The sequence below is a fragment of the Aotus nancymaae genome, unplaced genomic scaffold, assembly GCF_030222135.1.
Source record: "Aotus nancymaae isolate 86718 unplaced genomic scaffold, 86718_ANA_hifiasm-v0.15.2.pri h1tg000019l, whole genome shotgun sequence".
In the NCBI taxonomy this organism is placed as follows: domain Eukaryota; kingdom Metazoa; phylum Chordata; class Mammalia; order Primates; family Aotidae; genus Aotus; species Aotus nancymaae.
Window position 1 is genome coordinate 60,570,734 of NW_026988431.1, and position 22,682 is coordinate 60,593,415.

Genomic DNA, 22,682 nt, shown 5'->3' on the forward strand with positions numbered 1-22,682 from the left:
GTACATACAGTAAAACGCACAGATCTTAAGTGTTTAGTTTTGATAAATGCATGCACCTGTGCAAACAACCGTTCCTGTCAGGACGCAGAGCATTTTCATGCTCCAGGCAGGTCTCTCACGCCCCTTTGCGATCAGTCCGGAGGCACTTGCTGTTCTGATTTCCAGCACCATCAATGAGCTTTGTCTGTTCTTCAGCTTCATATGCATGTGATATGGTATACAGCAGAAGAACAGAAGCGGCTGCTTTTGTTCAGTAGAATGCTTTTGAGATTTATACGGTGTGGTTCCATAATTCTTTATTGGTGAATAATATTACATCTTTGAATATGCCACAGTTTAGCCATTCTCCTTTGATGATCATTTGGGATCATTTGTGTTATTTCCAGTTTTGCACTATTGTGAATAAAGTTGCCATAGCTGGGCGTGGCAGCTCACGCCTGTAATAGCAGGACTTCGGGAAATCAAGGTGGGAGGATCATTGAGCCCTGGATTTTGAGACCAGCCTGGGCAACACTGCACGATTCTATCTATCTCTTAAAAAATTATTAGTCAGGTATTGTGGCAAGCACCTGTAATTCTAGCTGCCTGGGAGGCTGAGGCATGAGAATCACATGAACCAGGGAGGCAGAGTTTGCAGGAAGCCGAGATCGCGCCATTGCACTTTATTTAGCCTGGGTAACAAGGGCGAAACTCCGTCTCAAAAAAAAAAAAAAAAAAAAAGAATTTGCATCCAGAAATATATCTTAAAATTCTTAAACCTCAATAAGAGGATGGTGAGAAAAAACCCAATTTACAAATGGGGCAAAAATGTAATTAGACATTTCATCGAAGATGATATATATCAATATCTGTATGGATATAGATCGACTATCCAATACAAAAGAAGATATATAAGTAACTAATACTCACATGAAAAGGAATTCAACATCATCAGTCATTAGGGAAATGCAAATTAAAACTGCAATGAGACACCATTACACATCCTTTGGAATATCTTGAGTAAGAACGACTAACAATTTCAAATGTTGGCAAGAATGTAGAGAGCCCTCATACACTGTTAGTGGGACATTGTACAGCTGCTTTTGGAAAATGGTTTGTCAGTTTCTTAAAAAGTTAAACATAAACTTACCACATGACTCTGCAATTACACTACACATCTACGCAAGTGAAATAAAAATAAGGTCCATATTAACACTTGCAGATAGCAACATTATCTTATTCATAGCAACATTATTCGTTAACGGCCAAGACCTGGGAACAATTGAAATGTTCATCAAGTGGTGAATGGATAAATAATATGTAGAACATTCATGAAGCTGTATGCTATTCAGCAACACAAATGAACAAGCCACTGGCATGTGCTGCATGTTTCAGAAAGCATGAACCGCGCCCGGCTGGATGCAAATTCTTTATCAAATATATGGTTTGGGGCTGGGTGCAGTGGCTCACGCCTGTAATCCCAGCACTTTGGAGGCTGAGGCGGGTGGATCACCTGAGATCAGAGTTCGAGATCAGCCTGCCCAACATGGTGAAACCCCGTCTCTACGAAAAATACAAAAATTAGCTGGGCGTGATGGTGCACGCCTGTAGTCCCAGCTACTCGGGAGGATGAGGCAGGAGAATGGCTTGAACCCGGGAGGCAGAGGTTGTAGTGAGCCAGGATTGTACCACTGTACTCCAGCTTGGGCTACAGAGTGAAACTCTATCTCAAAAAATAAAAAGCAAATATATAGTTTGAAAATATTTTCCCCAAACCCATGAATTTTTCGCTAATGGTGCCTTTTAAAGAAAAAAATAAGTTTTAAATTTTGGTGAAGCCTAAGTTGTTGATTTCTTTTATGGTTTGTGTTTTTAATCTCATGTCTAATAAATACTTGCCTAACCTTATACAAGACTTCTCGTGGACATGTTTTTGTTGTTGTTTTTGAGATGGAGTCTCTGTCACCCAGGCTGGAGTGCACTGGTGCATTCTCAGCTCACCGCAACCTCCGCCTCCCAGGTTCCAGTGATTCCCCTGCCTCAGGCCCCCAGCTAGCTGGGATTACAGGCGTGCGCCACCATGCCTGGCTAATTTTTGTATTTTTAGTAGAGACGGGGTTTCACCATGTTGGGCAGGCTGATCTCGAACTCTGATCTCAGGTGATCTGCCTGCCTTGCCCTCCCAAAGTGCTGGGATTACAGGAGTGAGCCACCACGCCTGGCCGGCATGTTTTAATTACTCCTAGGTAAATATCTAGTAGTAGAAGTACTGGATCATAGGATAAGTGTATGTGGAAATGCCACACTATTTTCCAAGGGGATGGACGATCTTATACCTCAAACAGCAGTGTATGAGAGTTCTACTTGCTGTACATCTCTCCAGTATTTGGTATTGTTGGTCTTTCTGATTTTAGTCCTGATGGATGTGAAATTATATGTGATTGTCATATTAATTAGCTTTATCCCGATAACTAATTATGTTGAGTACCTTTTTGTGTGCTGTTGACCACGTGTACATATTCTTTCTGAAGTGTCTTTTCAAGTATTTTGCCCCTTTTTGTTTGAGTAGTTTGTCTTTTGCTATTCGTTTGTAGGCACTCTTTATATATGTAGTCTGGCAGTCTGGGCACAAGTCTTGTTAGATACGTGTTATAAGCATTTTCTCCCAGTTATTATCTTTTTCTTATGATGAAAAGAATAATTGTAATGAGTTTACTTTATCAAGTTTTTTTCTTTCGTATTTGGCACTTTTTGTGTTTTGCTTGAGAAGTCTTCACTCCAGGATTACAAACATACCCTCCTTTGTTTTCCTTGTAGAGTCTTACCTTTTATAGTTAGGCCTGTGATCTCTCCTGAGTTAATTTGTGTTAATGGCGTGGGGTGGGGTTAAGTCCTTTTTTCTTTCATACAGTTACCCAGTTAGTCCAGCACAATGTGTTGAGAAGACTTTCCTTTCCTCCATTGAATGGCATTGGTACTTTTTATAAATCAAGTGGACGGGTTTGAACTCTCTTCTGTCAGCCTGTTTGTTCTGAGGCTCATTGTCTGGAGTTCTGTAATTTCTAAGTCTTGTAATCAGGTAGTGTAAGTCCTCCAACTTCGTTTTTTTGTTTTTGGCTATTCTGACCTTTGTATTTTCATATACATTTTAGCATCAGCTTGTCAGTATCTTTAAAAAAGAAAAAATGCCATAAGAGTTCTAGAAGAAAGAAGAAAAAAATATATATATAAAAGAAAAAGGCCCAGTTGGATTTTGATCAGAGCTATATTGAATCAACTAGTCTGGGGAGAATTGCCATGTTAATAGTATTAATCTTCGTATCCATGAACATGGCATATCTTTATTTACTAAGGTCTTTAGTTTTTTTTTGGCAGTGTTTTGTAGCTTTTAGCATTGACATTTTGTAAATATTTATAAAAATTTATTCCTATCTTGTGTTTTTGGGTCTATTGTAAATGACATATTTTACTTAATTTTTGTATTTTGTTGCTATATTTAGCAATGTGGTTTTAAAAATTGACCTGTAATCTTACTAAATTCATTTATTAATTCCAGTAGATTTTTGGTAAGTACCTTAGGATTATCAATATACATGAATGTCATCTACAAATAGTTTTATCTTCTTCTTTCTAGTCTGTATGCCTTTCTTTTATTTTCTTGCCTTGCTGAATGGGCCAGGATACCCTAAAATGTTGAGTAGAATTGGTAAGGGCAGATATCCTTATCTTGTTTCCAATTTTAGGGGTAAAGTGGTCAGTCTTTCACATTTAAGTATAATGATAGCTGTAGATTTTTTATAGATGTTTCTTAGCAGGTTGAGGAAACCTTCAATTTCCTACATTGCTGAGAGATTTTTATCATGCATCGTTACCGAATTTTGTCCAAAGATTTTTCTGCATCTCTCAAGATGGACATACGTTTGTTTTCTGTATTGGTAATATAAATGGATTTCTTTTTCACCTATTGGCAATTTCTCCTCACCTCAAGTTAGGGAAAAGACAACAATTGCCCATTTTGGGATTTTTTTTTAAATTACTCAGCCTTAACACTTGAATATCTTGGCATTGTTCATGGAATACAGGTTCAGGAACATGCTTTAGACAATTTGAATAAGACAATCTCCATAAAATATCTTATAAGCTAAAAATGCAGAGTGTGTGTGTTTGTGTGTGTGTGTGTGTGTGTGTGTGTAGGTTATTTGGCTTGAGAGCCCTGCCTGCCCAAAAAACTTCTCTTAAACTCTCATTAGTCTCATGATTAAAAAAAAAAAAAAAGTCTCAAAAAAAATTAGTCTAGTTTAGGTACAGACTTGAGGCTGTTGAGGGGGTGAGCTACATGGTATAAGAAAGACCGTCCCCTGCAGAATGGTCCTCTGAACCACAAGTACAAAGGCCCTGAGGTCCCAGAGGTATCCAGAAAACGATGTCTTCAAAGTTGCTTTTGCAGACATTGAAGCGGGTTGTAGGGGCTAAGAGAACATCATCACTTTCTGGCAGAGTAGAAGGACTGAACTGCTCAGGTCAAATCATTGTGGTAAAATTTACCTAAAATTTATCGTCTTAACCATTTGTAAGTGCACAGATCATGGCATTAAGTACATTCACATTGTTGTGCAACTGATAACTATCTATTCATCTTCAGAACTTTTTCATCCTGTGCTGAAAACCTGTACCATTAAACAATCACTCCTCATTCTCCCCTTCTCCTAGCCCCTGGCCACTGTTTACTTTTTGTCTATGAATTTGACTACTCTAGGTACCTCATATATGTGGAATCATACGATATTTGTTATTTTCTGTCTGCTTATTCACTTAGTATAATGTCTTAGTTTATCCACCTTTAGCATGTATCAGAATTTCCTTTTTTTTTTTTTTTTTGAGATGGTGTCTTGCTCTGTCACCCAGGCTGGAGTGCAGTGGCCCTATCTCGGCTCACTGCAACCTCTGCCTCCCAAATTCAAGTGATTCTCCTGCCTCAGCATCCCTAGTAGCTGGGATTACTGGCATCTGACACCATACCCGGCTACTTTTTTTATCTTTAGTAGAGACAAGGTTTCGCCATGTTGGCCAGGCTGGCCTCAAACTCCTGACCTCTGGTGATCTGCCCACCTTGGCCTCCAAAAGTGTTGGGATTACAGATGTGAGCCACTGCACCTCTCCAGAATTTTACTTCTTTTTAAGGCTGAATAATATTCTACTGTATGGGTATAAAAAAAGTCAATCTTAGGAAATGTGTATGTTATATTTCTGAATCCTGAGAGAATGGACACAAAACAGGTAGAATGGTAGCAGAGCAAGCTGGCATAGTTCTGGGATACTGTTAGGAAAGATTTATGGGAGAACGGGACCCTGGCTGATTGCGCGGGTTACCCCTGACAGTGCGATGGTGAGAAAAGGGATCTCCCGTAGGTGGTTGGTCTGGTTCACTTTATCAGCAATGACGAATAACCCTGGTTTCAGAAAGCATGAACAGCTAAGCATGAAGCATGTCATAACCTCTCTGGTGGTTGAGTCATACGAGGAGCCACCTGCAGAAGCCAGGGATGGAGAGCAGGGTCTCAGGGACTAGTGAGCACAGATTTCTGATTGCTGCTTTCCAGATCATTGTATGCTTAAGCCCTTTATTTTCCTTAAGACATGATAATCACTGAGAACCAGGAGAACCAGGAAGCAATCTCCAGTTCAGATGTTCTTTTAAAAACTCTTTTTAGGCGGGGCGCGGTGGCTCACACCTGTAATCCCAGCATTCTCAGAGGCCAAGTTGGGCGGATCACCTGAGGTCAGGAGTTCGAGACCAGCCAGGTGTGGTGGCCCGTGCCTGTAATCCCAGATACTCGGGAGGCTGAGGCGGGAGGCTGAGGCAGGAGAATCACTTGAACCCGGGAAGCAGAGGTTGTAGTGAGCTGGGATTGCACCATTGTACTCCAGCTTGGGCAACAAGAGTGAAACTCTATCTCAAAAACAAACAAAAAAACCCCACTATTTTTAAACCTCTTCTGTAAACATGTTTGCCAAGCAGTCAGCCCATAAGTATCTGAACAACTTCTCTTCTTATAATCCTTTATTGCTCTTATTAATCCCATTCCCTTATTTATTGTTTTTTTAAAGATATATTTCTATTTATTGATACTGTTCTTAAAACTCAGTACCTGAATGACTAGTATAAGTATGCAACTCCTCTCTCCTTAATTCTGAACCTTACACCTTATTAATTATCTGTTCCCACCAAAACGATGACGAGGTGAATATATGTACAGAATTTGCAGTAAGTAAAATACAATCACATTTTAAGGGAGAGTTATGTGAAATATACATCACCAGCCCTGGGCGCAGTGGCTAACGCCTGTAATCCCAACACTTTGGGAGGTCGAGGCAGGCGGATCACCAAAGGTCAGGAGTTCCAGACCATCCTGGCCGACATGGTGAAACCCTGTCTCTACTGAAAATACAAAAATTAGCCAGGTGTGGTGGCACGCATCTATAGTCCCAGCTACTCGGAAGGCTAAGTAAGGCAGGAGAATCGCTGAAACCCAGGAGATGGAGGTTGCAGTGAGCTGAGATTGCGCCACTGCACTCCAGCCCGGCGACAGAGCGAGACTCCATCTCGAAAAGAAAAGAAAGGAAAATATACATCACCAGAATACTAACTTAGAAGGAAACATAAGGCATTGAGTAAAATTTAATGGTAGCTTTATAGAAAAATGAATCATGTCAATGTAACCTAATTTGTTTTCAAGAACATTTTAAGGATCTGGAGGAAGCAGAGGACATAATCTTAACTTTCTCATGCGGCTGACTTCATTATGAATGACGTACTCAACAGCAACCCAGCGAAACAGAGGTTAGCTCCCATGATACCACAGTTAGACGGTGGGAAGGTCACACAGAGACATTACCAAGGATATGGTTCCAGTGTGGGATAAGTCATCATTTAACCTTTTAGAGGTCAGTCTGGGACCCGTTCTGTTTAATCAGTTTTAATCCATAACTGGTGGCATATTAATGTACACATTTGTGTTCAAGAAAACTAGAAACAGAAGTCAAAATAACCTGTATTAATGGGGTACAGTATTTATGAATTGGATAAAATCAAATGAAGGCGCCGGGCGCGGTGGCTCACGCCTGTAATCCCAGCACTTTGGGAGGCCGAGGCGGGTGGATCACGAGGTCAAGAGATCGAGATCATCCCGGTCAACATGGTGAAACCCCGTCTCTACTAAAAATACAAAAAATTAGCTGGGCACGGTGGCGCGTGCCTGTAATCCCAGCTACTCGGGAGGCTGAGGCAGGAGAATTGCCTGAACCCAGGAGGCGGAGGTTGCGGTGAGCCGAGATCGCGCCATTGCACTCCAGCCTGGGTAACAAGAGCGAAACTCCGTCTCAAAAAAAAAAAAAAAAATCAAATGAAGGCTAATTAAGTTTGTAAGTAAGAGGCTCACATGGGAGAATGATTGACTTTGTGCCTTTTTTTGGCAGAAAAAGCCCATGGGCCATGGTGAATCACAAGGTGGTTGAATCATTACAATAACTGATTACAGTTGTGTATGCAGAATATCACATTTCATGCATCAGTGCTCTAGTCAACACTTGTTTGAGACTAAAAGCATATAGATGATACAGTGAAGTCATTTCATAACTGGCAATACCAAGACTTCTGACAGTTACGTTTAGCTTGAGTACGTATTATGTAGAGAGGGCCTTACAAAATGTGTACAGGAGCTTCAGGAGAGCAAGACAGTTATTTCAGTTGAGACATCTGGTGAAGATGGCACAGGAGTTCAGGCTCCAAACACCTAGCAAAGGTGGTTATGATATAAAAGAGTAACCAAATAATCCATCTAGTCGGGCTGTAGTCATTCTAGTCACCTGGAAAGTAAGCTGAACTACAAAGGGGTAAGCAGGCTCAGGCTGCAGGCCAATAGTGAACTAGGAGGCTGGGCGAGTCTCCTCTCCCCAGTGGAAGAGCTGGGACGTGTCCCCCACACTCCCGACGCGATGCAAGGAAGACACTGTCTCCCAGAGGCCTGGACGGGATGCTCCAAGCTCTTGTTCTCCTGATGTCTGGACAGGCACTCTTTGAAGTGTATGACTATATTTTTAAAAGGTTTGGCAGTAAGCTAGTCTTCCTCGTGCTTTCTCAAAAGCTTGCTGAGCCTGTGGCCCTGAGCACAGGCAGTCATAGATTTTCTCTTCCAGCGCTGCCGCTTTTCTGGGCGCCGGGAAGCATCAGGTGTGCGGTCACATTAGACGTGGGCGGGGACAGCGTGGCTTGCCTTCCTTTCTGGGCAGTTTCCTGAAACTGGGCTAATTTTTTGTAGAAATGTGAACACTGAATTTATTAAAAAATAATTTAAAATTATGGGCTGGGCGTGGTGGCTCACGCTTGTAATTCCAGCACTTTGGGAGGCTGAGGCAGGTGGATCACAAGGTCAGGAGTTCAAGACCAAACTGACCAATATGGTGGAACTCCATCTCTACTAAAAATACAAAAATTAGCCAGGCATGGTGGCCCATGCCTGTAGTTCCAGCTACTCAGAAGGCTGCGGCAGGAGAATCACTTCAACCCAGGAGGCAGAGGTTGCAGTGAGCCAAGATGATGCCACTGGACTCCAGGCTGAGGGACAGAGCGAGACTCAGTCTCAAAGAAAGAAAGAAAGAAATAATAAAAATAACACACAGAAAGCAACTTACATGTACATGTCTTGAATGAAGTGGCTGTATTTTTTGGGGGGGGATTGCTTTCATTTTTGTAGAAGAAATTGAGAGATTGAGAGGTACTCTAGTCAAAATTAGAGATTTGTAGTGGGACCAGAAATTACTTACTTAACAACCACCCCCCACCCTCCAGTTTTCCCCTTGTCCTGCTGGGTTGAAAGTTCCAGAGCTGCTGTCAAGGCCTTGTGTTTGTCAGACGCCCGTGGCTCCTGCCAGGTTGCAGCCATGAGCCGGGGAATGAGCCCACAAGCCCAGACACCCCACTCCTGCAACCTGAAATGCAGCTGTCAGCCTCAGAGAAAGGGGACCAGGCAGGGCCGAGCACCCCTGGGAATCCAGGATGAGGCCAGGGTTTTCTGCTGGACTGTCAAGGCTGGAGGGGTAGGGGGCTGCCTCGTCCCTCCGTACACAGGACTTATTCTTACTGAGTGAAACTCAGGAGTCATGACCTGGCGTCTCCTGCCACCTGGTAAATCTGAATGGAGGCAGGTATGAGAGCCTGTCCTCGCCTTGGGTTCCCCCACCCCGGGCCACATGAAGGCGCTACCTAAGAAAGCCTCCTCCCCCAGTCCCCTGCTGGCCTGAGTGGTCACCTGAAGAGGATCCGACCAGAGTGCACACGGGAGATAGTGTCTTGGCTGTAGTTTGTGGTTTAGCTTTCTATTTTAAGGAAAGAAACTCAAAATATTTGTCATCTTAAAGTTGAAACAAAAATTATTTTAAAAAATAAAATTTTATTTTAAAATAAAATAGCTAATCAATGTCGTATGCTACAATTACACCCCCTTTCTAAACAACCTGTTTATTTTCCTTTGAGTTGTCTGTCTGCTTTGTTTTCTATATACTTATCACTAATTCAACCACAGACTCTTCTACTGTGTAAATCTTTTTGGAATGTTCAAAGGTATTTGGAATTTCCACCCTCCTGGAGAAATTTCCCCCATAGCCACGTGCGCTGTTCTAATGTGGATCGTGCACTCTAGATCTGGTGCCTAGAGAATCTCCACCAGCCTCGGAGTCCTCGGATCGTCCGTGGTTTTTCTCCTCCTCCGATGCGTCCCATTTCCTGGACCGCATGTACTTCTCTCCTGGTTTTTTACTCCTCATTCTGATGACGTATGCCTTTCTTTCACTGGCTTCCTAAGCACTTCATGTGAATAAAATAGTTTTTAGCATGTGGCTTCATTTCATACCGACACTTAATTGACCATTTAGCTTGGTGTAGAATTGTATGTTGGAAATTTTATTTCATTAAATATTGAAAAGCTTTTTAAAGCAAACGAAATGCTTTATTGCTCGTGTGTTGAGAAGTGCGCCCGTTGGAGGATAACCTGGTTGGTTTCCTTACTCGGTGTGTGTAACTGTTTGAATACCGAATACATTCACATGTTTAGGAGAATGTTCATAGCAGGAAAATACATACACTGAAGTCTTCATCTCATTTATGACCCCATCTGCCAAGTTGCTACCCCTGTAACCACTTTCTTTCACTTGTTTTTTAAGAGATGGAGTCTCGCTGTATTGCCCAGACTATGCTCAACCTACTGGGTTCAAGAGACCCTGCCTCAGCCTCCTGAGTGGCTGGGATTATAGGCATGCACACATGCCCAGTGCTAACTTTTAAACTGTGCTTCCAGGGTCTCTTCATGTGTATATAGAAGATTATTGACTCCCTTCTTTTTCTCCCCTTTTAAAATGCAAATTGTAGTTCTATTCTGTGTCTTGCTTTTCCCCTTAACAATGTATCTTGGAGACATGTCCATTATCACTACATGGAGAGTTCTTCATTTTTAAAAGAGAGCTGCATAGTATCGCGCTGGTAGCTGTGCCATAATCTACTTAATGGCTCCCTATTGATGGACATTTAAGTTTAAAGTCGTTTAAGTGACAACGTAGTCTCCAGTCTTTTGTTATAAACGGTACCTCCACGAATACCCTTATAAACACTTAATTTTGCACACATGCAAGTAAATCTCTGGGATAAATCCTTAGAAGTGGAGTTTTGGCTCACGGGACATATATGTGCATTTGTAATTTTCATACCTATTGCCAGATTGCCTTTTACAGGAGTTGCGCCCGTTACATTCTTCAGCCCCACCAGTGGTTAAGAGTACCTGTTTATTCTACAGCCTCACTAGAGATACTGTATGAACAAATTGTGGGGTTTTGCCTATTGTTTATAAGGTGAACAGTGTAAAGTTCTGTTTTTCTCTTTTATACTTTTTTTTTTTTTTTTTTTTTTTTTTTTTTGAGACGGAGTCTCACTCTGTCACCAGGCTGGAGTGCAGTGGTATGATCTCAGCTCATTACAACCTCCGCCTCCTGGGTTCAAGTGATTCTCCTGCCCTAGCCTCCTGAGTAGCTGGGACTACAGGCATGTACCACCATGCCCAGGTAATTTTTGTATTTTTAGTAGAGACGAGGTTTTACCATGTTAAGAGAGTCTTGATCTCTTGACCTTGTGATCCACCCGCCTCAGCTTCCCCAAGTGCTGGGATTACAGGTGTGAGCCACTGTGCCCGGGCTCTTTTATTCTTTTTAATTAATTTTTTGAGTCAGAGTCTCCTTCTGTTGCACAGGCTGGAGTGCAGTGGTGCAGTCACAGCTCACTGCAGCCTCAACCTCCTGGGCTCAAGCAATCCTCCCACCTCAGCCTCCCAACTAGCTGGGACTATAGTCATATGCCACCATGCCCAGCTAATTTTTGTGTTTTTAGTAGAGACAGGGTTTTGCCATGTTGCCCCGGCTGGTCTTGAACTCCTGGACTCAAATGATCCTTCTGCCTCAGCCTCCCAAAGTCCTGGGATTACAGGTGTGCGCTGTGGCACGGGGCCTGTCTTTCTCTTAGGAGTGATGCTGATCCTTCTTTCATACGTCCAATAGCCCAATTACCCTCTTTTGTGAATTATCTCTCTGAATCCTTTGTTCATTTTACTATTTCCATATTGGGATTTTGATCTTTTTCTTGTTTGATTTCCAAGAGCTCTTTCTAAATTAGATGACTATTTTATGATGTTTTTCCTCCAGTTTTTCTTTTGATTTTGCCTATGCTTTTTATGCAAAGTGCTATTTTTATTTGGCTGAACTTGTCAATCCCTTAGAATTGAAGGCATCTCTGGCTTCCAGTGTTTCCAAGAAGCCTGACCCCATTCCACGCATGTAAGCACCTCTCAGGTAAAGAGCAGGAACCTTGCTCCAATACGCCCCTTCCATGTGACCGCTCCAGTCACAGTCCCTCGCTCCCCGCAAAATAATTTCACTTTTGTAGGAATCAGTCTCTTCTCTGTATTGAGAAGTTTTACCACCCAAATGCGTATCTTTAGAGACTCTAGTTTAGTCTTACCTTTTTAAAAAAAAGTTATCTGGGATGTCTTTTTTACTCCATTTTTTCCCTTCGTTTTTCTCTTGAAGATCTGGACCCCTTGACCAATAGGGTTTTCCACAGTGTGAGTCTTGCTGATTGCATGCCCATGATTCAGCTCAGTATATCCCTCAGGCCTCTGTATTTCTTGCAAACTGGCAGCCGGATTCAGAGATTTAATGAAACTCGGGTTTGCCATATAGGAGGCACAAAATGTCTGGTCGTGTCTCCTGTTGAGATGATTGATGGTAGCTACAGGTGCTAACATGTCTACGTGGGTGGTGGGATGGGGATAAGTTGTTGCAAGATGGAACTCCAAGTCTAAATTTTATTTTTCATTTATAAGTTGAAATGTCCTTTATTTATTTATTTATTTATTTATTTGAGACAGAGTCTCGCTCTGTCACTAGGCACCAGACTAGAGTACAGTGGCGCGATCTCGGCTCACTGCAACCTCCGCCTCCTGGGTTCAAGCAGTTCTCCTGCCTCAGCTTCCTGAGTAGCTGGGACTACAGGTGCTCACCACCACGCCCAGCTAATTTTTGTATTTTAGTAGAGATGGGGTTTCACCATGTTGGCCAGGATGGTCTCGATCTCTTGACCTTGTGATCCACCTGCCTCGGCCTCCCAAAGTGCTGGGATTACAGACGTGAGCCACTGTGCCCAGCCTGAAATGTCCTTTATTGTTATTTTATTTTTTGAAACAGAGTCTTGCTCTGTCACCTGGCTGGAGTGAAGTGGTACGATCTTGGCTCACTGCAACCTCCACCTTCTGGGTTCAAGCAATTCTCCTGCCTGAGCCTCCTGAGTAGCTGGGATTATAGGCGTGCACCACCGTGCCCAGCTAATTATTTTTCTTTTTTGTATTTTTAGTAGAGATTGGGTTTCGCCATGTTGGCCAGGCTGGTTTCAAACTCCTGACCTCAAGTGACCCTCTCACCTTGGCCTCCTGAAGTCCTGGGATCACAGGCGCGAGCCACCGCGCTCGGCTCGTCACTGCCTTTTCTTCGAGTTCCTCCCGCCAGGCTGCTCCTTCCGTGACTCCTGTTACTCAGATTTTGTACCTGTTGGATTCGTCCTCCATGTTTCTTAACGATTTCTCTCTTTTCATTTCACTTTTTCTAGGAAATTTCCTAAACTTTATTTTCTAACTCTCTGTTCACCTGACCACTTATGCCATCATATTTTATTTTCCAAGAGTTCTTTTTTGTTTTCCGTTGTTATTATAAATAGCTTCCTCTTCTTGTATGTGGATGTAATATTTTCTCCCTGAAAACAATGAGTTTTTAAGTAGTTTTCTTCTCTCTAGCATTGTGTCTGTTTCCTCCAAGTTGTCTTTTTTCTGCTTGTGGATTTGTTCAACTTTTATTATTATTTTTTTTTAGACAGAGTCTCAGTCGCCAGGTGCTGGGCTGGAGTGCAATGGTGCGATCTCGGCTCACTGCAGCCTCCGCCTCCCGGGTTCAAACAATTCTCCTACCTCAGCCTCCCGAGTAGCTGGGACTACAGGCGTGCGCCACCACGCCCGACTAATTTTTTGTATTTTTAGTAGAGACGGGGTGTCACCATGTTGGCCAGGATGGTCTCGATCTCTTGACCTCATGATCCACCCACCTCGGCCTCCCAAAGTGCTGGGATTACAGGCGTGAGCCACCGCGCCCGGCCCTCAACTTTTAATACTAGAAATTTTCTTTGAATGTCAGAGGATCTTTGGATGTCCACTCATATTTATAAGTAGGACAATATCTAGGCTGTTTCCTCAGGGAAGATTCAGTGTAGTATCTTTAGATATTTCTTCCTTGGCTAATGCCTAGAGAGAGACGTTTGGGTCTTTATATCTTGTAACAATAGTATTCCTGAAATCCAAGTGGAAAAAGAAGGCTGGAGAGGTCTCAACTTTCGCTGTGTGTATTTTTATGCAGTCTCCTGTTCTCAGTATGATGCCCCTCTAATCCTCAGCTCTGACCACTGTCCAAAGATTGTGTGATCTTCCCCCGAGGGGGAAGATCTGTAGTTGGAGAGGGAGTCATTTGTTGCACTGAGTCAGGGACGAGATCTGGGGATCTAACTGCGTATTTCATTTGCAAGAAATCCCCCCCCTTTGCACCTCTTTCCGAAGACACCTGGGTCAGGAACTCTTGAGCTTTTGGAGGGTCCTGAGGTAGAAATTGGGTTGTCACTGTGCTTTCTCCACTGCTGGCTTCAGGCTGTGTTCAGTGTGTATGATTTACCTGAGGATCTTCTTAAAACTGCAGGTTGGTTAGTTCCGTAGGTCTGAGCTGGAGCCCGACGGTCTATGTGAATAGAGGCCTCCTAGGTGATGCTTGGACCACACTTTGTGTAGAGGGGGCTCAGCCATTTACCATCTGTCTGTTCATTTTCCAGCCTCTGAAATTTTGTCCTTGGAGATTTCATACATTGTTTAAAAAAGTCATGAAAATTTTCAAACATACATACACATAGTTAGAATAGCCATTAACCAGTGGTCGATTCTGCCCCATCTGCACTTTAATCCACTTGACCCGGCACACGCCGCATTATGTTGAAGCAAATTCCAGGCGATCTATTTCATCTGTAATATTTTCGTATTTTTTTTTAAATAGCGACATTGGAATATAACCACATGTATTTGTTAGGGCTGCCATAAACTACCACAGACTGGGTGGTACAGAACTGAAAGGACAGTCCTGGGGCTGGAGGTGTGAGATCGAGGCGCCCAAGCGTGGTTTCTCCCGGGGCCTTTCGCAGTCTGTCGACGGCTGTCTTCTCGCCGTGCGCTCCCACGGCCTTTTCTCCACGCACCAGCATCCCTAGTTTCTCGTGTGTGTGTCCAAATCACCTCTTCACAGGACCTATCTCCAAATGCAGTCACATTCGGGGTACTGGGAGCTAGGCTTGAACATATGAATTTGGAGGCGGGGAATAGAATTCCGCCTATCACACCATAATTTCCCATTGTCTTATATATGTAGTTAGTTGTCATGAATTCAGATAAATTTTACACATTGCACTTAGTTGATATATCCTAAGTCTCTTAATTTTTTGGATTGTTGTTGGAAGAATTTATTGAAGTAACAAGTTGTGGTCCCTACAGGGTAAACCACCGTGTGGATTTTCTTTTCTTTATTTTTTTAAAGACGGAGTTTCACCATGTTGGTCGGGCCGCTCTTGTACTCCCGACCTCAGGTGATCCACCCACCTCGGCCTCCCAAAGTGCTGGGATTACAGGCGTGAGCCACCGCGCCCCGCCCCCGGAAGTGCTGGGATTACAGGCGTGAGCCACCGCGCCCCGCGACTAATTTTTTGTATTTTTAGTATAGACGGGGTGTCACCATGTTGGCCAGGATGGTCTCGATCTCTTGACCTCATGATCCACCCGCCTCAGCCTCCCAAAGTGCTGGGATTACAGGCGTGAGCCACCGCGCCCGGCCGTGGATTTTCTTTACTGCATCCTGTAGGGTCATTGAACAAGTTCTTTTGTCTTCTGTCTTTCTTGAACATCAGCAGTTGAATGTACAGGTTTAATCGGGTTCTAATCTTCTGACAAGCCCGCTGTGTAGACAGCAGCGTACTCTTCCTCCTCTACCTGTGGGGGGTAGCGTCGTTGATGATCTTTGCCCACCTCCATTCGGTACATCAGAGGTGGCAAATTGGGCAGTTTCCAAATCTGATCATTCCTTACTCGTTAGCTATAGCGCTTCCAAAAGAGCAAACTTCCCTCACTTACTGTCCTGTCACCAGGTGGTAGAGTTAGTACAGGAACGGCAGGAGAAAGGCTTCTTGGCCAGTGCTTACCCTCCTCAATATCACCATGGGGTTTTCTTATTCATTTTAGAATTCAGTAAAACATAATTCACTGTTATGTTAGTGGAGTTATGAGAAGGAGCATTTGTTTGAAAAAGGCACTATTCATTGGAAGTTATAATTTATGTAGCCAATTTCTTCCTGTTGGACTTTAATTCCAGGTTTTAACTTTTATATCTATAATACTGTGAGATGAACTTTTTTTTTTTTTTTTTTGAGACAAAGTCTCATTCTTATGCCCCAGGCTGGAGTACAATGGCGCGATCTCGGCTCATTGCAGCCTCCTGGGTTCAAGCAATTCTCCTGCCTCAGCCTTCCGAGTAGCTGGGATTACTGGCATGTGCCACCATGCCCAGCTAATTTTTTGTATTTTTAGTAGAGATGGGGCTTCTCCATGTCGACCAGGCTAGTCTTCAACTCCTGACCCTAGGTGATCCGCCCACCTCAGCCTCTCAGAGTGCTGGGATTACAGGTGTGAGCCACCACACTCATCCTGAGATGGATATTCTTTAAAAATAAGTTAAAACAGTGCTTTTCAGTGTATAGTTTGAATTTTGAAAAATGTATACACTTGGACACAAATCTAGATACCGAACATTTTCATCTTCGCAGAACATCGCCTGGTTCACCTTTGTCCCAGCCCGGCTTCCGATTTCTACCGATGGTCTCTCTGGCCACAGAGATTCGTTTTTCTGTTTTGAGTTCCATATCATTGGAACCACACAGTTGATACCCTTTATTGCTAGGCTCTTTTTGTTCGGCATGTGATACGGTTTAGATATGCGTCCCCTCCAAATCTCAAATCTCATGTTAAAATGTGCTCTCCCATGTTGGAGATGGGGCCTGTTAGGAGGTATCTGGACCATGGGGGCAGATCCCTCATGAACAGCTTGGTGCCATCCCCTGGGTGGTAAGTGAGCTCTCCCTCTGAGTCATGCAAGATCTGGTCATTTAAAAGCATGTGAGGCCTCCCTTCCCTCTGACTCCAGCTCTCGCCATGTGAGATGCCTGTTTCCCTTTTTCCTTCCACCGTGGTTGTAAACTTCCTGAGGCCTCACCAGAAGCCAAGCAGATGCCAGCACCGCGCTTCCTGTGTCGCCTGCAGAACTGTGAACCAATTAAACCTCTTTATAGGCCGGGCGCGGTGGCTCATGGCTGTAATCCCAGCACTTTGGGAGGCTGAGGCAGGTGGATCACCTGGGGTCAGGAGTTCGAGACTAGCCTGGTCAACAAAGTGAAAACCTGTCTCTAAAAAAAAAAAAAAAAAAAATTCATCGGGCATGGTGGTGCATGCCTGTAGTCCCAGGTACTCAGGAGGCTGAGGTAGGAGAATCCCACGAACCCAGAAGGCAGAGGTTGCAGAGATCACTCCACTGCACTCCAGCCTGGGCAACGGAGCAAGATTCTGTCTCACAAACAAAAAAAATTTTCTTTATAAATTACCTAGTCTTGGCTGGGTGCAATGGCTTACACCTGTAATCCCAGTACTTTGGGAGGCCAAGGTGGGTGGATCACGAGGTCAAGAGATCAAGACTCTATCCTGGCCAACATGGTGAAACCCCGTCTCTACTAAAAAATACAAAAATTAGCTGGGTATGGTGGCACGCGCCTGTAGTCCCAGCTACTTGGGAGGTTGAGGCAGGAGAATTGCTTGAACCTGGGAGGCAGAGGTTGCAGTGAGCCAGGATCGTGCCACTGTACTCCAGCCTGGCACCTGGTGACAGAGCAAGAGACTGTCTCAAAAAAAAAAAAAAAATTAGCCTCAGGTATTTCTTTATAGCAGCAGAAGAATGGCCTAACACAGCATGTTTTTGAGGCTTTTCCTTGTGTGGAGCATATGTTAATTGTTATGGCTGAGAAGTATTCCATTGTCTAGATATACTACAATTTGCTTATCCATTTTCCTGTGTATGGATATTTGGGATAGTTCCACTCTGAGGCCATTGGTGAAGAAAGCTCTTACATAATTTGTATACAAGCCTTTTTTTTGAGCCAGAGTCTCACTCTGTCACCCATGCTGGAGTGCAGTGGTGTGATCATGTCTCATTGCAACCTGCACCTTCCAGGTTCAAGCGATTCTCCTTCCTCAGCCTCCCAAGTAGCTGGGACTACAGGTGCCTGCCACCACGCCCAGCTAATTTTTGCATTTTTAGTAGAGACGGGGTTTTACCAAGTTGGCTGGGCTGGTCTCAAACTCCTGACCTTCGTGATCTACCTGCCTTGGTCTCCCAAAGTGCTGGGATTCCAGGCATGAGCCACTGCGCCCGGCCTCTGCTGACAACTGAATTTAAGACTCTTATGGCCTCCAGAATGTGAGAGATTAAATTTCTGTTGTTTTAAGTAATGTCAATCTGTTTTGTGTCATTATAAAGGAGTACCTGAGGCTGGATAATTTATAAAGAAAAGAGGTGGCCAGCCATGGTGGTTCACGCCTGTAATCCCAGCACTCTGGGAGGCCAAGGCAGGCAGATCACGAGGTCAGGAGTTTGAGACCAGCCTGACAAACATGAAACCCCATCTCTACTAAAAATACAAAAAAAATTAGCCGGGCGTGGTGGCGCACACCTGTAATCCCAGCTACTCAGGAGGCTGAGGCAGGAGAATCACTTGAACCCGGGAGACAGAGGCTGCAGTGAGCCGAGATTGCATCACAGCACTCCAGCCTGGGCAACAGAGCGAGACTCCGTCTCAAAAAAAAATTCAAAGAATATAGACAATAATAAGGAATGGTATTAGTCAGGATAGGCCAAATCCTGCTGACTTAATGCAACAGAGGTTTCTCTCTTGCTTGTACTATACACCCATTGTGACCCTCCAGGGGCTTTGCTTCCCACGGTCACTTAAGGACCCAGGTTGACAGAGGCTTCACCATCTTGTAATGTATCCTCTGGATTGCACTGCCTCCCCTACTCCTCAACCCATGATGGGAAAAAGACAACAGTGAAGCGCCACTCATCCGCAATTAAATGTTTTGGCCTGACAGCCCATTGACTGTAGGGATCAAAGAACAAAATCCTCCAGGGGCAGCAGCAGAGCAGCAGCAGGCATATGGGTAAGCGCTGTAATTCTATACTGAAGGAGAAAAGTCACCGGCCCCCTGCCCCGAGATAAGCCCTACTTGCTGTCTTCTGCCCGGCCTCACGTTTGGGTTGGTGGGAACTGCCCCTGCATCTGGCAGACCACTGATTAATTCGCGGTTGTGTTCTTCTTTGTGTTTCTTTCATGAGATTTTATCAGTGTGTAAATCAGACAGGAAAGGACAAATCAAGAATCTCTCACTAGTTCTTAATAAGGAAATTTCAGATTTCTTTTTAAAACCTTGCTTTAGACTATCTCTGGAAATACATAGAAATACTGGTTTTAGTGGTTGTATCTAGGGAGGGAAACTGGGCTAGACGGCGCTGGGCAGAGTGGGGATGCTGGAGGGTTGGGTGGGACAGGTCATTTTCACTGTCATACAGTCTGTCACTCAAGTTGTGTACCATGTAAATTACATAACCTATTTTTTTAAATAAGTACAATAAAAACATTCTGTATTTATTAATTTCCTATATCGAATATAATTGTACTGTGTAAATGAATGAATGTACAACATTACTATCAGAGTTGAGTGACATTTTATTTTTTTCCACTGAATTTGGATGCATATCAAGACCACATTTCAAATACAAACTCTTCAAAGTTCATATTTACCTTTTAGAGGGATAAAATTTCATTATCCAAATGGATAGTCAAGTCACGATCGTATGGGTATCAGTAATCAATGCAGTCAGTGTTATTTGGATGTTGCTTTTTTATGTTTTTACTTTATTTTTTGAGACAGAGTCTCACTCTGTTGCTCAGGCTGGAGTGCAGTGGTGCAATCTCGGCTCACTGCAACCTCCCCATCCCGGGTTGAAGCGATTCTCTTGCCGCAGCCTGCTGAGTAGCTGGGATTACAGGCATCTGCCACCATGCCCAGCTAATTTTTGTATTTTTAATAGAGACAGGTTTTCATCATGTTGACCAGGCTGTTCTTGAACTCCTGGCCTCAGGTGATCCACCTACCCTGGCCTCCCAAAGTGCTGCAATTACAGGCATGAGTCACCACACCTGGCCAGATGTTGCTTTTTCAGAAAGCACTTTCACTTACATACATTGGGTCTTTTTCTACATTTCTGGTTGTGAGTTAAGCCATAATTGTGGCTTACTGAAGAACATGACCTTTGAAGTCAGAATTGAGGTTGAACTTTACCTAGGGAAATGTGCCTATTAACCATAAGCCTGTTTCCTCAAGGGGAAGAATTATATGTACCTTTTATGACTGTTGTTAATTAGAAAAACAGTACGTAGAGCACCTGCTAAGGCTTATCTACCGCAGGCGCTCTCCACTCATCAGGCTCACCAAACACAACTGCAGTATGAATTCCACTTTCTACACAACAGTAAACCAGAGTGTCCATGTGAACGGTTTATCTCCCATCCCGTTTAACACACATGGTTTTCTTAAACTTTTCTAAGATTGCATGAGATTGTGCAACACAACTTGCAACACTTGAAGTTTATTTTTTATTTTTTTACTTTCCAACTCTTATGAATGTAGAGGACTTTCCAGAAGCTACATGATGTGTGATATTTCAGCTGATTAAATGTGGATGGGTAGAGTGGTGGGAGAAAGTGCAGGGAAAGGAGCAGGCCTTTGGAAAGGTCGGAAGGCTCTGCATAGCTTTGCAGGAGAATAAGCTGAAGGCAGCTGTTCTCTGACCTTGAGTTGAGACAGAGGACAAGGAGTAGGTACAAGGAAGTGTAGGGAATTTATCTTAAATAGGCTTGTTTACTTATGTTGCAAACCTCTGATCATTTAAGCGAGCCAGTGACTACTCCCTGAAAGGGGGAACAATAATGTTAATTACACCCGGATTCTGTTCGCTCCAGGCTTTCAGCATTGTCTGTACTGAACAAAACCAAGCAGTTCCAGCTGTTCGAGGCTGCTCTCTTCCGCCACTAGTGCTGGGCAGCCCCCTAGCCGCCTTACACTGCATACCTGTGTCTGAGTACTCCTCTCATCTGTCTCGGCCAGCGTCTTCAGGACAGACCCGGTAGAGATGAGAATTCAGCTGTCTGCTATTAAGCCAGATACTAAAGCAAGCTGTGAAATGTGAAACAATGCCACTCTGCTCACTAGTTTTTTTGTTTGGTAAAATATGGTAACTTTTCATTGAAAAAATGTTATTTATGTTAGTAAACATGCCACAGGGGTCAAAGGATCCTGAAGCCAAACACTCGGAGGACTGGTGCTTCATCCTGTGGGTGAAAGCTATAAAGCAAGACTTTCTTAAATAAATGTAGTATATGCACCCATCTCTCCGTCTTTGGTGTGCTTTCAATCCAAGTATCCTCTTTCTTCCTTTTGCAAGGAAGATACGAAGAATGTAAGCAGTTAGTTACTGGCCTCGCTCCCACAAAAAGTTATAGTTTTTCTAAGCAGTGATCTGGAACCAGTTTAACTGGACTCTGGCTATTAAGATAGCTCCTAATGATGTTTCGTTTTGTTTTCTGTCTTTGACATAGAGCGTACTCACATGGCATTTTGGTATAGCAAAATGAAATGCAAGGAACCAAAAATAACATAATTGAAGGCAGTAAACCCAAAACAGAAAGATCATCAGTCAAGGAAGACCTACTGGAGAGTAAGTATGCAAACTGTTTGTTAAGAATTAATTGGGTTACAAAGAGAAAAACAGAGACTGGGTCAGTGAAAAGAAATCATGGCTTGTTTCCCTGAGGCCCTGCTAATACCTCCAAACTGGGCCAGATCGTAAAGCAAGATACTTGGAAAAGGACTTTCACATTAACTTTTCAGGTTGCATATGAGTTGATTCACAAGTAGTTTAAAGAATCATGCAGGAAAAGGACCAGATCTTAGAAATCTCTTGAGTCCCTATATTTACTGTGAACACTTTTCAAGGGAAAATTCGGGTAGCTTATCAACAGATTTCTGTGTTGTCCAGGGAGTTGTTTTAAAAAACAAAATATTGGAATTTGGAACACTTATGGTGGTTTATGGCATAACCAGGGTAGAGTATATAAAACTGGTTTCATCTCAGAAAGCTCTGGTTCGTTTCCATGATTGTGGTCTTCAGGAACCATTGTAAATTGGCCAGTCTTGTTTTCCAGTTTCTTCCTTGCACCTTTTATTGCCTCAATTTGCCTATCTTCCCTGGTCTTATTTTTCTTCCAGTTTTATGATTCTCTTACATATTCCATGTTGGGCAATGTTTTCTTTCTTCTAGTCATCTTCTGAAGAGGTTCTTGGTTCATGCCTTGGTAGCTGTAGCTGATTCTCTTCCTCCTCTGTGGACCTTCTTTATCCCTTGGGAGATGAAAGGGTCCTGCTCCAGGTCCTCCCCTCCGGGTCCTCCTCTGTGGTCCTCCCCTCCGAGTCCTCCTCTGTGGTCCTCCTCCGGGTCCTCCTCTGTGGTCCTCCCCTCCGGGTCCTCCTCCGTGGTCCTCCTCTGTGGTCCTCCTCCAGATCTTCCTCTGTGGTCCTCCTCTGTGGTCCTCCTCCAGATCTTCCTCTGTGGTCCTCCTCCGGGTCCTCCTCTGTGGTCCTCCTCCGGGTCCTCCTCTGTGGTCCTCCTCCGGGGTCCTCCTCCGGGTCCTCCCCTGTGGTCCTCCTCCAGGTTCTCCCCTCCGGGTCCTCTGTGGTCCTCCTCCGGGTCTTCCTCCAAGTCCTCCTCTGTGGTCCTCCCCTCCGGGTCCTCCTCCGTGGTCCTCCCCTCCGGGTCCTCCTCCGTGGTCCTCCTCCGGGTCCTCCTGTGGTCCTCCCCTCTGGGTCCTCCTC

General features: G+C 43.8%; 1 protein-coding gene across 5 annotated transcripts in view; it reads left to right on the plus strand.

The window, feature by feature from the left end:
- Positions 1-22,682, plus strand: part of GPR160 (G protein-coupled receptor 160) — a 40,785-nt gene that overhangs the window by 11,793 nt on the left and 6,310 nt on the right. For all 5 annotated transcript variants that reach the window (XM_012470984.3, XM_012470985.3, XM_064378912.1 and 2 more), the window contains exon 2: positions 21,410-21,528. The gene's annotated coding sequence lies outside the window, so the exon portion shown is untranslated. The remainder of the gene's footprint in view (positions 1-21,409; positions 21,529-22,682) is intronic.